This window comes from Ambystoma mexicanum, chromosome 4p (assembly GCF_040938575.1).
Source record: "Ambystoma mexicanum isolate Mex_15411 chromosome 4p, UKY_AmexF1_1, whole genome shotgun sequence".
NCBI classification, from domain to species: domain Eukaryota; kingdom Metazoa; phylum Chordata; class Amphibia; order Caudata; family Ambystomatidae; genus Ambystoma; species Ambystoma mexicanum.
The window spans coordinates 151206308-151221621 of NC_090927.1; positions in this window are offsets into that span (position 1 = coordinate 151206308).

Genomic DNA, 15314 nt, shown 5'->3' on the forward strand with positions numbered 1-15314 from the left:
CTGGTTGTTTGTCTTGTATTCGTTTTTGGTTGTTTATTATTCCCTTTTTAAGGATTTCCTTTTAATTTTAGTTTTTTTCTTTTGATTTTAGTTTTTGATTATTTTCTGGAGATGGCGACACAACACCCCGAGGCACCCTCCAGTTATGAAGAGATCGGCCTTGTCAAAGCCCCTTAGGCCCCGGAAGACATTCAGTGGGTAGAGCAGCCAGATCCACCCAAGTAGTACTGCTGCAGGAGCTTTACACCTTCCCTGTCCTGGCGGTACTTCAAGGTGCCTAAACACACTCCTCTGTCAGATGTTGAGAAGGGACAGTGCACATTTTGAAGTGAGGTGCAAAGTAGAGGATTGAAAAAGTTCCCAAAAAATGGAGAAAACCCCCCACTATTTTGCTGAACTTAGTGATTCAAGTCACAATATAAGCAGCACTAAAATTCAACATTCGATTCTCAAATTGTGATTCATATGAATATTCACATATGGAAAAACATACACACAACATTCGTAGAAATAAGTATTGCCACTCCTGATCTAATCAAACATTGACCTTGACATATTCAAAAATCCTATATTTAAAAGAATAGAAAATGACACTTTTCTTTTTAAATCGCAATTCACAGGTACAAAGAAATCTGCAAAATTAGCCTAAGGGCACGTGTACGTTGTTAAGTTCGAGAGCTGATTGGTTAATGGAGGCACATATCGCAAATCACACATTTATGTTGCAGAAATTCTTATATTTCCTCATTGCTTTGGAGACAAATTCAGGTAGACACAGTGAACATGTTGGGCCTCATTACGAGACAGCCGGTCTGGAAAGAACGGTGGTGGTAAAACCGCCACCACTGTTCTTTCCAGACCGGCTGATTTCGAGTCCTGCAGGCGGGAGGTGTCACTCCCGCCAGGTCTGACCTGGCGGGTTTAACACCACCCGCCTGCAGGCGGAAATGGAAACACCGGCTCCATCATAGACGGAACAGGTGTTTCCATTGTCCCCATTCCCATGGAGTCCTATGGCACTCCATGGGAATGGGAACTTACAGAATTCTGCCTCCGGAATTCCCGGGTCACCGGGTTCATAATGCCCCGGTAATTCGGGGAATCACGGAGGCGGAATGATAATACGAGTCCGGCGGTAACCTGCCGGTTTTTCCGGCTCGGTTACCGCCGGACTCGTAATGAGGCCAGTTGTCTACCAAATTTTCTCAATAGACACTTTCCTATCCAAACCTTTTCCCTTTCTGTTTTCCATTTATTGTACCTTGATTTTTGTCTGTTATTTTGTTTTATATTTGTTTTGGTGTTTTGTATTCCCTTTTTAAAGACTTTTTTATCCTTTTAATTTGTGTTCTGTTCTTTTGGATTTGTTTCTGGAGAAGGCGAGACAACAACCCGAGGCACCCTCCAGTTATTAAGAGATCGACTTTGTCACAGTCCCTGAGACCAGGAAAGATATTGAGTGGGTATAGCTGCCACATTGAGTGGGTAGAGCTGCCAGATCCAAACAGGGAGCACCGCTGCAGGAGCTTTACACCAGATCACTACTAAGGAACCTCCTGAGCCTGGGGAATTGTCACAGAGTTGGCTGGTTATTTTATATAGAAAGAGCACTGGGCAGCATGGGATTGGCCTGTTGCTTCAAAAACCCGAAAGCATTTAGAGCTTGCTGATCCCATTGCTCAAATCACACTTCTGGTCTGTTCAGGACAGTCTGCGAGAGGCGGCAAACTGAGGTAAACCATGTCAGACTGTACCTTCTTTTGTGCCTGGCCAGGCGCCCAGCTAAGTACCTTACTTCCGTCTCCCAATATTTATCATCAGATATTGCTAACCAGGGCCCACTTTAATGTCTATTGTCTCACAGCTATTACATGGAAATGGCCGGGGATTTCTAACACAGGCGATGGTCAATGTCTGTGTGGGGAGTTGAAATCACTGTCGCAATTTGTGCTATTTAGTCCGCTCTACAGCAACATATGTAAAAGATATTTACAAAATGTGCTCAGATCTAGTGGCCTATGTCAATGGAGACCGGCCCTTTTGTTTCTATAGTCCCTCCCCATGGCTGCAGTTGCCTTTGCCTGTTTCCTAAAAACTCCATGGAATAAAAGAACCATTCTTTGCAGTGAGGCTGTCAAAATATGATGCAATGTATGTTTTATATTGTTCCAAACACTTTTATTATTTGAGTGTTCATATTTTACTATCATGAGGATAAAATAAACAATGTTTTTATTTTTCTGGTGATATATATAGGTGTTTATTGCTGGTAGTTCACGTGTGACTTAATGTTTTAGTTTATGATGGTTGATGGATCCTTTGAATCCGAATAAACAGACTTGAGCTAATGACTCACCACCATTACCTCTCTCTCAAATGAAAAATGTATTTATATTTTATTTTGCTCGGAAACCCCTGGCATGGCCTACTTTCCAACACCGTGACATGTGCAGGATCATCAAAGGCATCTTGCAGTACATTATTCAAGAGCAATGGCATCATTACTGCACTCCAATGTAGATTATGGGTAAAACTGCTGATTCACGTACAGGTTTATTCCAGTATATCCCCTCTACGTTTGCACTGCTCTACATTACATGATAAGTTTTCATATCATAAACACAGTACAACAAATGCCAGAAAGTAATGTGATGTTTTCACACCTGACATGGGAGAACTTACGACGTCTGGAAAGTGAGCCATGGGTTCTACTGTTATAAGACTTGAAGAGACATCACAGAAGAGCATGTGTGATAAAACCATATGCTTTTAGGTGTTACTCATTATGCAAATCAAATCTGAAGTCACACATAAAAGTAAACAGGTTTTTCTACCTATGAAGGAAGTAGACATGGGCAGAGCAGGAAAACACCAAGAAACCAACTGGTGCCTCTGTGATTGCACAGCTATCCATGGCATAGCTCCCTAAAATAAATACATAGAATACAATCTGCCAAAATACCACCAAACCCGATTACCGTTACCATCACTTGTTCCTGTGGATTTACTGCAGGATTGCAAGTGGTGGTAGGGTGGTGTAATCCCCATGTTTGGAGTAGTACTCTGTGGAGATATTGGCAGGCTTACCACGAGCGGTAATTTCACTGCAGTGATTCTGCTGATTTATGAAGCAAAGGTGGACGATTTTCCTCCAGATTTTTGCTGGAGGTTAAGTCCGCCACTTTTCCTCCAAACTCGGAATTCGGCCGTGCAATATAAATGGAAGTAATTAAGTTATCTCCAAAACTGCACCACCAAACTCATAATGAGGCCCACTGTGTCTGCAAGAAAATGCATAAACTGCCCGTCAAAACCTCGGTGTGCTAGCGGAATAACAAAAAAAAAATAGCCTCACACTTATTTTCTGACATCAAAATGTTCAAAACGTTCATATAAGATATGTAGACGGAAGAGCATTGGGCCACTGGTAAAAGACAAAACTTTCTTAAACGAGAAAATAGGATTTCAAAATGATGCAGTGCTATAAAAAAATGTGTGTTTAGTATGTTTCCAATACAACAGATCCCATCATGGTAAATCTGGGAGCCCTTCCGACAACTAATCTATTGATTGCAGAAGGCACAGAGCTGGACTTTCACTGCTACACTGAGTGAATAACATCCAATGTAGGAACTAAAGCCCAAGCAAAATACTAAAAAAGAGAAAATTGTAGGTTTTTTTTCCAGGAAATATATAGTTCTTACCCACGGATTATAATACAAATAAATGGGTAATTTAAAGATACATCACAGACACTCTTTATATATTTTACTAAACTGACCGAATATGCATGGTGTTTACACAAAAGCAAAACAGTAGACAGGCCGTCACTCAGACAGAAAGGCTGTCACTGGGCGAGAAGCAGAGGATCAGGAGGTTTCTCTCTACATGTCGACACAAAAGATGATTGGTGATTAGACAAAGAATCATTTTATATTTTGCACAAAAAACCTCCAGAAATGAAATACTGTTAAATGGATTGTCTTCCTGTAATATATAAACTTAAAGTGACAAAAGGGAAGGCAAACAAAACATAAATGTGTGTATAGCGACAGCAGAAAAATCCCTCAATGGTCACAAGCACTTACTGGACTTGCAGTTACAACTCGGATCATTCTGAGTAAAATTAGTAAAATGTAAGCCTTGTTCCACATACAAAAAACAGATAAAGCACAGTGCTGCTAGCCATATTGTATATAAATACACCTTGCGCTTCATATCCAGTAAATGAAACGATCAGAGAAGAGAAGGGCATATATGATTTAAAAAAGTACTATTACATCACTGCTTAAACACAGGGAAGGGGGTTCACTTAAAAACAACTGCAGTGTAATTTGTTGAGTAAACCTGCAGTCAGGACCTCAGAATGTTTTTAAAACAGAGATCCAGTTTTTAAGTAATGTTTTCAATGAACTGTCAAAGTAAAAAACAGAACAATATGGTGGATGTTTAAGGATTGAATCAGATTAAGGAGGATTGAATCAGATTAAAAGCAAAGCACCCAAGCCCTCTCCTAACCCATTCCATTCACCAGCAGGAAGTCCCACCCCTTTCAACTTCCCTTATTACATCATTTCCCTGGTTACAAAAATGCATGTCAATCACCTCTTTCAGAATGAGATACACTGCCACCTAGTGGTCAATGCTGTTAATTACACTTCATATTTACTACAGTTTTGAAATCTCTTTAAACATTGTAATAAAATGACACAATGGAAACAGAACCTTTGATGCAAAATGGTTTTTGCTTATCTTAATATTCTAAAAGTGTTAAAGTATTAGGTATATGTTACAATAGAAATATAGGGACTTATTACAATCCTGCTGTAATATTTGTTGAATTACTGCCATACTCAGTTATTCTACCGCACCACTGCACTCATAAAGATGGCCATAGTGTTTTTTAAATGTGCTTTTTATATTTTATTTCCGTACGTTTCTGACTTATCTTCTGGCCTCTTTTTGGTTTGGGTGCATTTTGGTGGCGTAAACTACCATATATGCTGATACGATTGTAACAGACATTAAAAGAGAGAAAAGGGAGGTTGGAAAACAAAAGATGAAGTTAGCACAGCAAGTAACAACGCTAGGCACACACTAGGAAAAACACAGAATGATATTTCCTTTGCCTCTACGCATTAACATCCAGTGCAGGATTGCCTTAATAGCCCATTCAGGAGTGTAGGCTGCATCATGTGCTGGCTTTTTGTTTCCGGATGGGAAGGCTCGGTGGAGTGATTCACTTTCTTCTTTTCTTAGGTTACTCCTTCCCAAATGTGCATGAATGGCTAATCTTGCACAGCTTTCAGTGTCCAGTCCTCTGCCCTTGCCAGCCCATTTGGCTCTCCTCCACACCCTCCCGTTGAGCACAGAGATACTAATTCCACTGTTTTAGACCTTACAATTCAAGTTGTATCTGTGTGTAGTGTATATACTGCACTCGCTATCACAATTCTTCAAATAATCACACCATGATTCATGACCAGAATACCCCCGATTTAACCTTTGATCTGGGCGGGGGGGGGTGAAATTCACACAGGCTACGACTCTAAGGAAGTCATTTTTGCTCAGGGCGTCAGTGTTTGGTTGGTAATGCAGGTCATCTGCCTGTGTGTTCCTTGCTTAATGTACTATCAGCAGCCAGGCTTTCTGAGTTAGGCAATGGCTCTGCTCATGACCTTGTCATGCGCTTTTCCTCTTTATCTCATCCAGGCTTTTCTCTCTTCCCACCACTGTCATGGCAATGATATGATTGGCCCATTGTCAGATCTCAACTCAAATCCCACTAACCCTCACCTCAATCACCTCATCCAGATTACATCAGTTCAATTGACTACAGAAACATGCCAATCTCCAGGCTTTCTGAGTCAGCATTTCTTATAATGGATAATATCCCTTCAATTGAAGGCACAGCTACCAGGAAGGCTCATTTAATGATGTCTACAGGCTGTACATGGCATTCTTAGACTGTACACCTCATTCTTTTTAACAGCCTTTATACTGTAGCCCTTCTCCCTAACAATAGCTGTCACTGGAAGTTTCCACAGATGTTTTTCAAATACATTTTCTTGTTAAGCTGCTATTAGGTTGTGAGTTACAGCTTCATGCAGGACTGCTCAATTCAATTTTTATGCAACTAAGAACTAAGATAGGGTGTTGTTAAAAGGTTATTGTGTCCTTTTGCTGACAGTATTTACTTAATGGTACTTTACCACAAAGTAATTATTTCAAATTTTCATAGAATTCTTTAGAGAATTGTGAGGTCAAGTGTAAAAAGGGGGTGGGGAAGAGTTTGGGGTAGTGGTAGTAATGAAAGGGAAGGCAGGCATGGGGGTAGTAAAGTACCACCAAGTAACTACTGTCGGCAAAAGAACATGGCACAGATAAAAGGAAACGAGAACATTCAACAAGATTCAGGATACTTGTGTGTAAGCGTTTTGCTAAACAGAGGGTAGGTAGTCGTTCACTTTCCTCAGCGGGCTCCCTCCTATGGAATAGCCTCCCCCTCCCTCTGCGCCTTGAGCAGGATCTTCTCAAATTCCCGAAGCTCCTTAAGACTTTCCTCTTTTCCTCCTCCTTCCCTTGTTCTCTCCTCTGCTAATCCCACAGTTGCTGTGATCGGTGTCCTGGGCCCTTATGCATCCTCAGGGCCCCGGCCTCCCACACCAATTCTGCCCAGCTCCTGTCTATCCACAGCACTTGCATCTGCACATCCTCCGCCCTGGAGGTTCGCACTTACACTTCCCGCGGCCCCAGTGCGTGTAGCACTCAACATTCCTAGCACTTCTGTGGCTCACCCATGAACTCGGACTTCCCAGCACTTACCCCCCCTGCCCTATTCCTTGCTGCACTTACACACTCACAAGGCATAATAGGTTTGTCCCTTGTACCCCCCACCCCTCGGCTCTTAAATATTGTGTTTTTAATGTATTTCCCACCCTTGCCCCCTCCCTGCCCTGAGGGCGCTTTGAAACAACATTTTCTTATTGTATAAGCGCCTAACAAGCAAAAAATAAAATGCAAATAAATAAAATATCATATGTGACATCATCAATGATGTAAATTGTGATGCCATCAGTGTGCTCGGGCGGTGCAATGTGAGCATGATAGTTAAGGTGGCGCAAGCTTCAGCACCCGCCGAATTTCAGGGGTTTTGTTGCATCAAATCGGCACATTAGGGTTGCGACAACAAAAGTGTTTTCACCAAGTTTCAAGGGTTTCGTTGCATCCGATTGTTTCACCTTAACAATACCTCAACTACAGTTTTGTCACTGAATTTCAAGGGTTTTGTTGAACTGAATCTATTCACCTTAACTGTCATTGAATGCGGCGCTGCTTGCATAAGGTGACACAGAAGCAAACACAGCGTGAGAAGTCCCATTGTGGAACGCAATGAGGGGGACGGGGGCTTTGGGCGTAGTCATTGGTGGTTGTATAGAACGGGCACCGGATGGGGGTGCAAGATGTTGTAGGTTTCTTTTATAGCAATATGTGAACAATAGAGAAGCCATTTTGGTTGTAGCCCCATATTAGGAAAGCATTAGGGCAGCTCATAAGAGGCCTTTGTGTGACATCAGTATGTATTTTTTGAACATTCAGCAGAAACAGTGATCTGAAATGTTGAACGACTGATGTTTCCCAGGAGAAAGCTGCCCCAGCGAAGGCCAATGAGTTAGGCACATGGTTGCACGAGGAGAATTGGCAGAGAAATAAAAATGCAATACATTTAATTAAACTCCAGCCACTGTGTGTTATAGTCTTGGCAGCAAGATGTGAGAAGGGAGCTGGAGGGCCAGAGCAATGGGGTAGGGGTTTTGGGGCACGTGACAGGGAGCCAATCAGTGGAGAGAGGTATTAGCGTCCCTAGGGTGCAACATTGTATGTACAGTGTACTTGCTGATGTCCGCGGGGCACATTATTGGTCGGATTCGCTGTGAATGTCTCGCCCCTTGCCCTCTCAAGCCATTTTGCAGATTGGACATTGTCAACCGATGGAAAAAAAAAAATTTGTCTGATCAGCACAATTACGTAATTGAGGGGCAGAGTGGGAAGGTTTGTGACATCATGAGGGGTGTTAATGTGATTTTTGCCAAAGAAACGTTCCACACAATAAGGGTCACCGAACATATATAAACATATAGGGGATTGACGTAGTTCCTCCTATCGGCTTCTGTGAGCTGCCCTAAAAATGTAACTAAAATGTTGTATGATAATTGTGTAGTGAGTGTATAAAATGTGTAGCTGCAGTGAGTGGCGTTGACAGCTCATTTCATTCAGTTCAGTTCCATGGAGCTAACTTGCTTCCCAGATGTCTCGGTCCAATACATTTAAATTTCTTCTCGCTTGGTATTTGCTCTGTTTTTTGGATGAATTTGGTGGAGGTCTCCTGGTGCATCGATGCTATACCTCCACCCACATGTAAGTCTGTCTTGTTTTCTGATAATATCCCTGATACCATATAATTTATTAGTATCTATTCTTGAGCTACACAATATAGGGTTTACCAAGTATTTCTTTTTTTTTGAGTCTAGAAAGGTTAAGTAATGGTGTACTGTGACAAGGAAGAGCGAGGTGGGGTTATTGAGACTGTAATGGGGAAAAGTAAAGCTGTGTAGTTGGGGACTCTGATGAAGAAGAGTGAGGTGGGTAGTTAGGAACTGTGACAAGGAATAGTGAGCGAGGCATGGTTAGCGAGTGACTGTGACGAGGAATAGTGAGCGAGGCATGGTTAGCGAGTGACTGTGAGAAGGAATAGTGAGCGAGGCATGGTTAGCGAGTGACTGTGACAAAGACAACAGAGTGGGTACACAAATATAGCTTACACATTATAAACCCAGAAGTCCTTTGAAGGACTACCTCAGATGATACTGAGACGAGAAAGAGTACCTTGAGCAGCAATGCAGATCGAGAACCACGTATACACAAAATGAAATAAAAATTGAATCTTGATCTTCCAATAACTTTATTTTATGTGAAGGGGAATGTAAACACTACAAAAAACATTATTAATTGCACTCTCTTAAAAAACCTGCGCTATTTTGCTTAACTTTGCGATTAAAACCACAATATGAGCAGTACTAAAATCCAACATTAGATTTTCGAATTGTGATTCGTAAGAATATTCATATATGGTAAAATTGCCACGCCTGATCTAATCAACAATTGACGTTATCATATTCAAAAATCCTAGATATAAAAAGAAAAAAAAACAGACTTTTCTTTTTAAATCGTTATTAACGGGTACAAACAGATCTGCAAATAGATTAGCCTAAAGGCACGTGCACAGTATGAAGTTCGAGAGCTGATTGGTTCAAAGACAAACAAATTGCGAATCAAATATTTCTACTGCAGAAATCCTTACATTTCCTCATTGCTTTGGAGACAAATTCAGGTAGACACAGAGAACACTTTGTCTACCAAATGTTCTCAATTGCTCCTGCTTCCTATCCAAACCTTTTCCCTTTCTGTTTTCCCTTTGTTGTGATTTGTTTTTTGTCTGGTTGTTTGTCTTGTATTCGTTTTTGGTTGTTTATTATTCCCTTTTTAAGGATTTCCTTTTAATTTTAGTTTTTTTCTTTTGATTTTTGTTTTTGATTATTTTCTGGAGATGGCGACACAACACCCCGAGGCACCCTCCAGTTATGAAGAGATCGGCCTTGTCAAAGCCCCTGAGGCCCCGGAAGACATTCAGTGGGTAGAGCAGCCAGACCCACCCAAGAAGTACTGCTGCAGGAGCTTTACACCTTCCCTGTCCTGGCGGTACTTCAAGGTGCCTAAACACACTCCGCTGTCAGATGTCGAGAAGGGACAGTGCACATTTTGAAGTGAGGTGCAAAGGAGAGTATTGAAAAAGTTCCCAAAAAATGGAGAAATCCCCCCACTATTTTGCTGAACTTAGTGATTCAAGTCACAATATAAGCAGCACTAAAATTCAACATTTGATTCTCAAATTGTGATTCATATGAATATTCACATATGGAAAAACATACATACAACATTCGTAGAAATAAGTATTGCCACGCCTGATCTAATCAAACATTGACCTTGACATATTCAAAAATCCTACATTTAAAAGAATAGAAAATGACACTTTTCTTTTTAAATCGCAATTCACAGGTACAAAGAAATCTGCAAAATTTGCCTAAGGGCACGTGTACAGTATTAAGTTCGAGAGCTGATTGGTTAATGGAGGCACATATCGCAAATCCCACATTTATACTGCAGAAATTCTTACATTTCCTCATTGCTTTGGAGACAAATTCAGGTAGACACAGTGAACACGTTGGGCCTCATTACGAGTCAGCCGGTCTGGAAAGAACGGTGGTGGTAAAACCGCCACCACCGTTCTTTCCGGACTGGCTGATTCAGAGTCCTGCAGGCGGGAGGTGTCACTCCCGCCAGGTCTGACCTGGCGGGTTTAACACCACCCGCCTGCAGGCGGAAATGGAAACACTGGCTCCATCATAGACGGAACAGGTGTTTCCATTGTCCCCATTCCCATGGAGTCCTATGGCACTCCATGGGATTGGGGACTTACAGAATTCTGCCTCCGGAATTCCCGGGTCACCGGGTTCGTAATGCCCAGGTAATTCCGGGAATCACGGAGGCGGAATGGTAATACGAGTCTGGCGGTAACCTGACAGTTTTTCCGGCTCGGTTACCGCCGGACTCGTATGAGGCCAGATGTCTACCAAATTTTCTCAATAGACACTTTCCTATCCAAACCTTTTCCCTTTCTGTTTTCCATTTATTGTACCTTGATTTTTGTCTGTTATTTTGTTTTATATTCGTTTTGGTGTTTTGTATTCCCTTTTTAAGGATTTTTTTATCCTTTTAATTTGTGTTCTGTTCTTTTGGATTATTTTCTGGAGAAGGCGAGACAACAACCCGAGGCACCCTCCAGTTATTAAGAGATCGCTTTGTCACAGTCCCTGAGGCCAGGAAAGATATTGAGTGGGTATAGCTGCCAGATCCAAACAGGGAGCACCGCTGCAGGAGCTTTACACCAGATCACTACTAAGGAACCTCCTGAGCCTGGGGAATTGTCACAGAGTTGGCTGGTTATTTTATATAGAAAGAGCACTGGGCAGCATGGGATTGGCCTGTTGCTTCAAAAACCCGAAAGCATTTAGAGCTTGCTGATCTCATTGCTCAAATCACACTTCTGGTCTGTTCAGGACAGTCTGCGAGAGGCGGCAAACTGAGGTAAACCGTCTGTCAGACTGTACCTTCTGTTGTGCCTGGCCAGGGGCCCAGCTAAGTACCTTACTTCTGTCTCCCAATCATCAGATATTGCTAACCAGGGCCCACGTTAATGTCTATTGTCTCACAGCTATTACATGGAAATGGCCGGGGATTTCTAACACAGGCGATGGTCAATGTCTGTGTGGGGAGTTGAAATCACTGTCGCAATGTGTGCTATTTAGTCCGCTCTACAGCAACATATGTAAAAGATACTTACAAAATGTGCTCAGATCTAGTGGTCTACGTCAATGGAGACCGGCCCTTTTGTTTCTATAGTCCCTCCCCATGGCTGGAGTTGCCTTTGCCTGTTTCCTAAAAACTCCATGGAATAAAAGAACCATTCTTTGCAGTGAGGCTGTCAAATTATGATGCAATGTATGTTTTATATTGTTCCAAACACTTTTATTATTTGAGTGTTCATATTTTACTATCATGAGGATAAAATGAACAATGTTTTTAGTTTTCTGGTGCTATATATAGTGTTTTATTGCTGGTAATTCATCTGTGACTTAATGTTTTAGTTTATGATGGTTGATGGATCCTTTGAATCCGAATAAACAGATTTGAGCTACTGACTCACCACCATTACCTCTCCCCCAAATGAAAAATGTATTTATATTTTATTTTGCTCAGCAACCAGTGGCATGGCCTACTTTCCAAAACCATAACACGTGCAGGATCATCAAAGGCATCTTGCAGTACATTATTCAAGAGCAATGGCATCATACCTGCACTCCAATGTAGATTATTGGTAAAACTGCTGATTCACGTACAGGTTTATTCCAGTATAACCCCTCTACGTTTGCACTGCTCTACATTACATGATATGTTTTCATATCATAAACACAGTACAACAAGTGCCAGAAAGTAATGTGATGTTTTCACACCTGACATGGGAGAACTTGCGACGTCTGTAAAATGAGCCATGGGTTCTACTCTTATAAGACTTGAAGAGACATCACAGAAGAGGGTGTGTGATAAGACCATATGCTTTTAGGGTGTGTTAACATGTATGTAGCTTGTTATTCATTATGCAAATCAAATGTGAAGTCACACATAAAAGTAAACAGGTTTTTCTACCTATGAAGGAAGTAGACATGGGCAGATCAGGAACACACCAAGAAGCCAACTTGTACCTCTGTGAGTTCATGGGTGTGCATGGCACAGCTCCCGAAAATCAATACATAGGATAACATCTGCCAAAATACCATCACACTCGATTACCGTTAGCATCACTTGGTCCTGTGGATTTACTGCAGGATTGCAAGTGGTGGTAGGGCGGTGTAATCCCCATGTTTGGAGTAGTACTCTGTGTAGACTTTGGCAGGCTTACCACGAGCGGTAATTCCACTGCAGTGATTCTGCTGATTTATGAAGGAAAGGTGGAAGATTTTCCTCAAGATTTTTGATGGAGGTTAAGTCCGCCACTTTTCCTCCAAACTCGGAATTCGGCCGTGCAATACAAACGGCAGTAATTAAGTTATCTCCAAAACTGCACCACCAAACTCATAATGAGGCCCACTGTGTCTGAAAGAAAATGCATAAACTGCCCGTCAAAACCTTGATGTGCTAGCAGAATAACAAACAAAAAAATAGCCTCACACTTATTTTCTGACATCAAAATGTTCAAAACGTTCATATAAGATATGTAGACGGAAGGGCATTGGGCCATTGGTAAAAGACAAAACTTTCTTAAACGAGAAAATAGGATTTCAAAATGATGCAGTGCTATAAAAAGTTTGTGTTAGTAAGTTTCCAATACAACAGATCCCATCATGGTACAGCTTGGAGCCCGTCCGACAACTAATCTATTGATTGCAGAAAGCACAGAGCTGGACTGTCACTGCTACACTGAGTAAATAACATCCAATGTAGGAACTAAAGCCCAAGCAAAATACTAAAAAAGAGAAAATTGTAGTTTTTTTTCCAGGAAATATATAGTTCTTGCCCATGGATTATAATACAAATAAATGGGTAATTTAAAGATACATCACAGACACTGTTTATATATTTTACTAAACTGACCGAATATGCATGGTGTTTACACAAAAGCAAAACAGTAGACAGGCCATCACTCAGACAGAAAGGCTGTCACTGGGCGAGAAGCAGAGGATCAGGAGGTTTCTCTCTACATGTCGACACAAAACATGATTGGTGATTAGACAAAGAATCATTTTATATTTTGCACAAGAAACCTCCAGAAATTAAATACTGTTAAATGGATTGTCTTCCTGAAATATATAAACTTAAAGTGACAAAAGGGAAGGCAAACAAAACATAAATGTGTGTATAGCGACAGCAGAAAAATCCCTCAATGGTCACAAGCACTTACTGGACTTGCAGTTACAACTCGGATCATTCTGAGTAAAATTAGTAAAATGTAAGCCTTGTTCCACATACAAAAAACAGATAAAGCACAGTGCTGCTAGCCATATTGTATATATATACACCTTGTGCTTCATATCCAGTAAATGAAACGATCAGAGAAGAGAAGGGCATATATGATTTAAAAAAGTACTATTACATCACTGCTTAAACACAGGGAAGGGGGTTCACTTAAAAACAACTGCAGTGTAATTTGTTGAGTAAACCTGCAGTCAGGACCTCAGAATGTTTTTAAAACAGAGATCCAGTTTTTAAGTAATGTTTTCAATGAACTGTCAAAGTAAAAAACAGAACAATATGGTGGATGTTTAAGGATTGAATCAGATTAAGGAGGATTGAATCAGATTAAAAGCAAAGCACCCAAGCCCTCTCCTAACCCATTCCATTCACCAGCAGGAAGTCCCACCCCTTTCAACTTCCCTTATTACATCATTTCCCTGGTTACAAAAATGCATGTCAATCACCTCTTTCATAATGAGATACACTGCCACCTAGTGGTCAATGCTGTTAATTACACTTCATATTTACTAGTTTTGAAATCTCTTTAAACATTGTAATAAAATGACACAATGGAAACAGAACTTTTGATGCAAAATGGTTTTTGCTTATCTTAATATTCTAAAAGTGTTAAAGTATTAGGTATATGTTACAATAGAAATATAGGGACTTATTACAATCCTGCTGTAATATTTGTTGAATTACTGCCATACTCAGTTATTCTACCGCACCACTGCACTCATAAAGATGGCCATAGTGTTTTTTAAATGTGCTTTTTATATTTTATTTCCATACGTTTCTGACTTATCTTCTGGCCTCTTTTTGGTTTGGGTGCATTTTGGTGGCGTAAACTACCATATATGCTGATACGATTGTAACAGACATTAAAAGAGAGAAAAGGGAGGTTGGAAAACAAAAGATGAAGTTAGCACAGCAAGTAACAACGCTAGGCACACACTAGGAAAAACACAGAATGATATTTCCTTTGCCTCTACGCTATAGCATCCATTGCAGGATTGCCTTAATAGCCCATTCAGGAGTGTAGGATGCATCATGTGCTGGCTTTTTGTTTCCGGATGGGAAGGCTCGGTGGAGTGATTCACTTTCTTCTTTTCTTAGGTTACTCCTTCCCAAATGAGCATGAATGGCTAATCTTGCACAGCTTTCAGTGTCCAGTCCTCTGCCCTCGCCAGCACATTTGGCTCTCCTCCACACCCTCCCGTTGAGCACAGAGATACTAATTCCACTGTTTTAGACCTTACAATTCAAGTTGTATTTGTGTGTAGTGTATATACTGCACTCGCTATCACAATTCTTCAAATAATCACACCATGATTCATGACCAGAATACCCCTGATTTAATCTTTGATCTGGGGGGGCGGGGGGGAGAAATTCACACAGGCTACGACTCTAAGGGAGTCATTTTTGCTCAGGGCGTCAGTGTTTGGTTGGTAATGCAGGTCATCTGCCTGTGTGTTCCTTGCTTAATGTACTATCAGCAGCCAGGCTTTCTGAGTTAGGCAATGGCTCTGCTCATGACCTTGTCATGCGCTTTTCCTCTTTATCTCATCCAGGCTTTTCTCTCTCCCACCAATGTCATGGCAATGATATGATTGGCCCATTGTCAGATCTTAACTCAAATCCCACTTACCCTCACCTCAATCACCTCATCCAGATTACATCAGTTC